The sequence below is a fragment of the Delphinus delphis genome, chromosome 16 (assembly GCF_949987515.2).
Source record: "Delphinus delphis chromosome 16, mDelDel1.2, whole genome shotgun sequence".
Taxonomy (NCBI): domain Eukaryota; kingdom Metazoa; phylum Chordata; class Mammalia; order Artiodactyla; family Delphinidae; genus Delphinus; species Delphinus delphis.
The window spans coordinates 24,421,633-24,428,293 of record NC_082698.1 but is presented as its reverse complement, the minus strand read 5'-3'; the positions used below and the strand labels follow the sequence as shown (position 1 = coordinate 24,428,293).

Here is a 6,661-nt window from a genome sequence, read left to right as displayed (position 1 = left end):
AGGTATCTCTCCACTGGTGAGGGAACCACAGAAGTGAACAGAGCCCATGCTATTGGACCATCACTCCCCCTGCCCTCTCCCTCCCCTGATCTGAATCCAGCTTTGCCAAGCAGAAGCTGCCTTCTGATCTTTGGTTTCCCATGTGCCTTGCCCAGGACGCAAGAAGCAGGTATCACTCAGGCTGCACGATAGTCACAAAGTCTCCTTGCAAGTTAATACACTAGCAATTTTATTTGTACACTCACTTTGGGGAGCTCTCTTGAGATGACTCAGCAGCCCAAGTCCAAACCGTTCTGAAAACTGTGGAGATGGGGTTTCTAGAGGGCACAGCTAAGAGCCAGATTCTGGGACAGGTGACATGACTGCAGGTAAACACCACCCTTCTGGGAAATCAGCTAGGCACCAGCCGACCCTTTCCAGGAGACATCGTGACTTTCCCATTAGTTGAGAAGGCTATTTTGTTTAAAATATAGACAGTACGTAGTAAAACCCTCTGTTGCACCTAATTAAGTGCTGAAATGTATAGTGTGAAAAATAAATGACCATATATATGGAGCTGTGAAATGGAGTTTTGGAAAGTCTTCCTGGACGAGCCTGGGAAGGGCATTTGCACGTGAACGGTACTGGACAGGGATGGGGCCTGTGGGGCTTGGAAGTGTCAGGACAGCGTGTTCAGATACTTCTCCCATCGTTCACTCCGACAGGCGTTCTCTGCCTAGCTCAGGGGACCTGCGTGGTGCCTTTCCTCTGCACCACACCCAGGCAGCACTTACTCATCACCCTCATGCCAGGCCCCAAACTGGATTTGCGACCTCATACTGCCTAGCGATTAAGAAGGAAAGCCATCTGAGGCTTAGGCCAGGCCACTCCATCAGCCCCCGAGGCCAGGCCTGCCTCTTTCTTTCCTTTCTTTTGGCTGCCAGGTGAGTTTTACGGGTCTTTTTCCATCTGAGCTGAGAGCAGGTACTACTTCCTTTGACAAAGAAAAAGAGCAACCGCCCTTCTCTCTTTTTCATGAGGGCCCCCCAACCAAACTAGCTTTTGAAGCTTAACCTGCTTCTTGCTCCATGAATGCTCAGTGACTGGAACATTCTGAATACTTTACTTCTCTGTGCCTTAGTTTCCTTGACTATAAAATGGGGATACCAATACCTATGTCACTGGGCTACTGAGAAGATTAAATGAGTTAAGACAGACAAAGTGGTTTTGGAAAAAAAAAAGCCTGGCAAATGTTAAGCCCTCACTAATTGTTGGTTATCAGGGCTGCTGTGTACAGTTGTATGGGTGGTACACTGCTCAAGAACACCCGGCTGCGGGGTGGTGAGGATGAACCCAGCTCGCGTGCTGCTTGCCCAGCTATGTGCCTTGGCTCTGTGCACCCAGATGAGGCCCCTTTTTCTAAATGGCACCAGGGTGCCATCCTCTTGCCAAGAGGAAGCACCTTATTCTAATTCATGCAAAGGATGGAGCAGGCTTGCAGCAGCCTTGGAGGTTATTATCAGCTCTCGGCACTCTCACAGCTATGTCCCCCTCCGCAGCAAGACAAGATTAGCCCCAGCCACAAGTACGGTTCTGCTCCTCAGGTGCCCAGCACACCTGGAGCACTTGCCCCTCCCTTAGGATGCTCGGGGGGGTGAAGCCTTCCCCAGGATCCCCCAGGGGCTGCCCTCCTATTGAGGGGACTCTGCACCCCAAACATGGAGCCACAGCGTCTTGGACTCTGAAGGCACCTTCTTCGTAATTGTTGATGGCCACCTGTCTGCTGACAGTGATGGCAGCGCTTTACCTACTGAGGAGCTCTAGTTGTCGGCAAGTTCCCCCTTACTTCTAAGTAAATAAGATCTGCCTCCTGCTTCTCCCACCCAGTGAGTCTCTGAGGCCAGAAAGAGCAAGTCTCCTCTTCTCAAGGGACAATGTTGGAGATTCCTGAAGGCCAGAGCCCAGTCCCCCTAGGCTTCTCAAACCTGGGGGAAATATTGCCAGTTCATTCCCTTCTCCCTCACAAGAAGCACCTTCCAGACCCTCCATGGCATTCCATCCTCTCTCCTGCGGACAAGTGACAACAGGGCTGTGCACTCCAGACCCCCACCCAGATGTGCACCCTTTCCCTCAGTCAGAATCCCCCATCTTCTTTCTCTTTATTGACCCCAGGGGGTCCAAGAAGGAAAAAATACAAAACCAGGTTCCTCCCAGATGATACCTTCTCAGGTGGGCAATTTTGCCAGAGGTCTCTACCAGAAGTTCCTCCCCTTTCTTGCCCTCAGATAAAAAATTCACCCACACACCCTCATCTTCGTTTCCCTCATGGGCACTGCAGGAGCCAGGAGGCGTTCTTGGTAAGGTGACAACTTCTGGGCTGACGGCATGAGGATAAAAGTTCAGATCCTTTGCCACCCGAAAGCTGGAGCTTGAAACTGCTGCATCTTTGAAGATTGCGGAGCTAGAGGATGGCGCTTGGACAAAAGCCTTTCCAGTGGAGAGTAAGTCTAACCACTTTATGGTACCCACAGTGGAAAATATGAGGGAGGATGGCCGAGAGCAGCACACACAGGGAATTAGCAAACAATGAAAGCCACTTAGGCACGTAGGCTGGAATGAGGATTCAAATGCACAGCCTATTGCGTTATTAATAAGAGATGAACGGCAGCTATTCTACCTGTCTACCAGGCCATTGTCCAGGCTGACTTGGACCTGTGACTGCATCCAGCACAGATGTACTTTACCTGGCAGCCTCTCCGGGGTAGAACTGGTTTGTAAAAGGGAAGGGCCCTGGGTCAAACCCAAAAGAAGAACAAAGAAAAAAAGAACAGGACTCTGAAACCGATTTAGATCCCAAAGGATAGGGTCCAGGATCTGCCAGTGGCTGGTACTCTTCTAGTTTTTTTTTGGGGGGGGGAAGGGAGGGAGGGGTGGTGCTCAAGCCAGTCAGAGGAGCAAAAGGCAAAGCGTGGTCCCTGAGAGGTTCAGTAAAATATTTTTCCTTCCTGGGAGGCAGCATTTTTGTTTTTAAAGAGAAAGAGCATTTTGAATGGGAAGCCCAGCCCTGGGGAGTCTGAGTCCCTCCACCGGCAGCCAGGAAGTTGGAAACTCTGGGAAGGGGTCTGGGGATGCTATCAGAGGTCAGGTGGCAGACTAGCTGCAGCACCAAGAGAAAGTTCTGCACGGCGTGGGGTCTCTTCCACTAATAGGCCCGAAAGAGGAAGCGGCGGGGGCTTTAATCGGCTCCAGCAACCTCATAGCTTCACTACGTTAAACCGAGAAAAAACAGGCTTCACACCTACTCTTCCAGGAAGGGAAGGAAGGAGGGAAGGGAGCGAAGGAGCAGGACGACTCGACCACTCTTTCAGCTCTAGCACTCTGCTCGCAAGGTCGAAAGTAACGGATCTTCGGGGCGGTAGACACAGCAACTTGGTCCCGCTTCCGGCACCGCGGCTCGGTGCGCGCGAAGGAGGAGCTGCCAGCCGCGCGGGGCTGCAACGAAGCGCCCACTGGGGTCTCCGCGGCCCGGGAGAGGCCCGAGCGGAGAGGCTGGGACGCAGGACCCCGCGCGGCGCGAGGAGGGAGAGGACAGCATCCCCTCTTTTGCTCGTAACCGGGTTCCCCAAGTCAGCCCAGACCTGGGAGGGCCGGGCGGGAACTCCGCTCCAATCCTCCTCCATCTCCGGCGCAGCTCCGCCTGGTCCCTCTTCTTCCTTCCAGCACTCGAGATGCCCGGGGAAGACGCAGAGCCTCGCGGCCGCGGGCCCAATACTTACGTTCAGCTTTGGTCCCCGCTCTCCAGCTCCGGAGAGACCGCGCGAGACCCGGCTGCGTTCGCGGGTCCCGGGAGCCCCGAATCCGCTGTCTGGCGGCGGCTGCGGCTGAGCGTCCGGCCTGGTAATTAGAGGGACGGGGACGGCGATACCCCGGCCGGCTCCCGCCTTCTGGCCCCCATCAACAGGCTCTAAAGGGCTTCAGACTTACTCATTTCCTGGATGTCAAAGAAACTTTTCCTCCTTATAAGAACAAAACACCCGCCTCTACTCCCGACCGCGGAGGCTCCTTAAGGTGGACCATGAGGGTTAGGAGGGGCTGGACCCAGGGTCCGCCGCAGAGGTCTGCCCATCGACCACCCCAGAAACTGCAGAGGGGACAGCAGAACTGGAGGGTGATCGGGCGAGACGGAATCTGGCTACTGGAGTAATCTAGGGCGAATGGACAGGGAGTCGGGGGAAGGCGCCCTTAAAATTCGTTCTGGGCCGGCGGAAAGGAAGGGGTTAAGTTCCAGCACGCCTACAAGCGTTTTCCGCGGCGCGTTTTACAAGCTGTGGAATTCCAGGGGCCACCTATTTTGTTCTCTGGAGGGAAATATAAATCGAGACACAACGCCGGCCCTTTTCTCTTTTGCCGCTTGAGTGGATTAAAATAACTCACCAAATGCTATGATAAATGAATGCATCGTTGTCTTTTCCTTAGTAACCAGGCACAAAGGAGAGTCATGACTAAATGCTTTTATCTGTAGAGGGCGCTTTACTGTCTGAAGCCTGTTTACAGTTGGGATGTTAGACCCCTATTTTAGACCCGAGGAACAAGGCCAGGAGGGACAGCAGCACCCTGGTCATACTTGATGGGTTATGAAATCCATAACCTATTATCTTCTCTTTGTGACCTGGCCAAATTCCACAGCCAGTAAAAGTGGCTGGGAAGGGCTTGAATAAATCCTACCTAGCGGGAATCAAACGGCATTGAGGGTACATTGGGGGCAATTACGACAACACACTGTCCGAATGAGTATCACCATTGCCACTGCAGTTTGGTTTTAGATCACCTTCTTCCTCTCCTCGGCAAGCCAGCCAAATAGCTTTAACAGTCGCCTGGAAGACATTAGGCTGGGTCTGAAAGATAAACAGGCAATGAGAACAAGTTCTAAAAATAGACCCCCTGGCCCTTGGCCCAGGTTACTCTTGTTTTCAAGCTTCTGCAGCTGCGCACAGCTCTTTCCTTACATCAGGGACAGTTATGGCAGAGTTTTGGGGGCTGGTGGGAGGGGTGGGGAATAGGGTGATCTGGGCAAACATTCTTGAAAGGGCAATGTATTTCCAAAACGTCTGCTAGTTGGATAGGTGGGGTATTCACCCACCTACCCCAAAGCAGGTGGGGGAAATACCTGGGATGTGGGGACCCTGGACTGAGCACCACTAGCATGCCTTGTACTCCTTGGGGTAAGAAGTCAGGGTTATGCATGGTGGAACGCCAAGGTTCGTGCTTGAATGCCCTCTGGGATTGTCCCGTGTGCAAAGTTGTTTTAGCATTTTCTAACTGGCTGTGTATATTTGCTTATACAAGCAACATCTATTACTTTTGTTTTTCTTTCAAACCTGGTGATTTCACTCTCCATGACCTGATGGTCAGCTTCAGCTCCACTCTGTTCTCAGCACAAGGTCCACTGTCCTAACCAGGCCCATGGTCATTCATGAACTGGCCCTTACTTATCTCCTCAAGCGCGTATCTCGTTCCATTTTCCACACCAAACTTCTTGTAGTTCTTGGAACTTGTGCTTCTCAGAATGTGATATGAGGTTTGTTTTCCCCCCTTGAATGTTCACATGGGCTCTATCTTCCTGCCTGCAGCCTTCACCCCACCTCTTCATCCAACCTGTCACCCCTGATGCACACACATTTTCTTTGCCTGGCTAATGTGTGCTCAGTCTTAAGGTCTGCTGAACAGGTGATTTCTCCTCTAGGAAGTCTTCCTTGAACCCGCACTCCTGATTTAGACACACACCCCCCCCCACCTGCCATGTAGTTTCCAGCACCCTGTGCTTATTCTAGAAAGGGTTTTTTTTGTTTGTTTGTTTTTGTTTTGTTTTGTTTTGTTTTTGCGGTACGCAGGCCTCTCACTGTTGTGGCCTCTCCCGTTGCGGAGCACAGGCTCCAGACGCACAGGCTCAGCAGCCATGGCTCACGGGCCCAGCCGCTCCGTGGCACGTGGGATCTTCCCAGACCAGGGTACGAACCCATGTCCCCTGCATCGGCAGGCGAACTCTCAACCACTGTGCCACCAGGGAAGCCCTAGAAATGGTTTTTAAAAGATAGGAAAGTACAAAGATTCAACTTCTGGGAACATGAAGGGAATTCAGGGAACCTCTGCTGAACACAAAAACGCTGAAAAAAAAATCAACAATTGAAAGAAAGAAAGGGGGATAGCTAGGTGTGAGACAGGAAGAAGGAACTCAAAGACAAATAGGGGTATTTGACATGAATATAAACACAAATGGCTGAGGACTGGGGTTGGTACCAACTCAAGCCCTGTATTCTAGAAAAGCAGAGATCTGAACTTGAGACCCCTGCCTAAAGCCGACACCCTGGGAAGGATCTTAGGAGTGCCACAGCAAGGAAGTCTGTGGTTTGTCTGGGGGCTCTGAATGAATTAAAAAATGTGTGCTGTAGGAACCGAAACCACTAGTCTGCCTCTGTCATGCTTAGGTGTGAGGTCCCAATCTATATTACCCATCCTGAAGTCAAGAAAGAATATAAAAGCTGGTTCCAAAGTGAGGAATCCCCTCAGTCCTGTCAGAAGTAGATGCAAAGCACAGTTGTTTTTTCTGATCTCTAACAGATAAAACAAATTCCATTGGAGATGAGTTTATAATAAGAATTAAAAACCCAACTAGGCAATGAAC

The 6,661-nt window shown here is 51.5% G+C and overlaps 1 long non-coding RNA gene across 1 annotated transcript; it reads left to right on the top strand.

The window, feature by feature from the left end:
- Positions 1–844: 844 nt before the first annotated feature.
- On the top strand, positions 845–4,412 carry LOC138414293 (uncharacterized). The gene is made up of 3 exons (XR_011246739.1): positions 845–923; positions 2,318–2,480; positions 3,700–4,412. It is a non-coding gene; the product is annotated as an uncharacterized lncRNA (long non-coding RNA).
- The last annotated feature ends 2,249 nt before the right edge of the window (positions 4,413–6,661 follow it).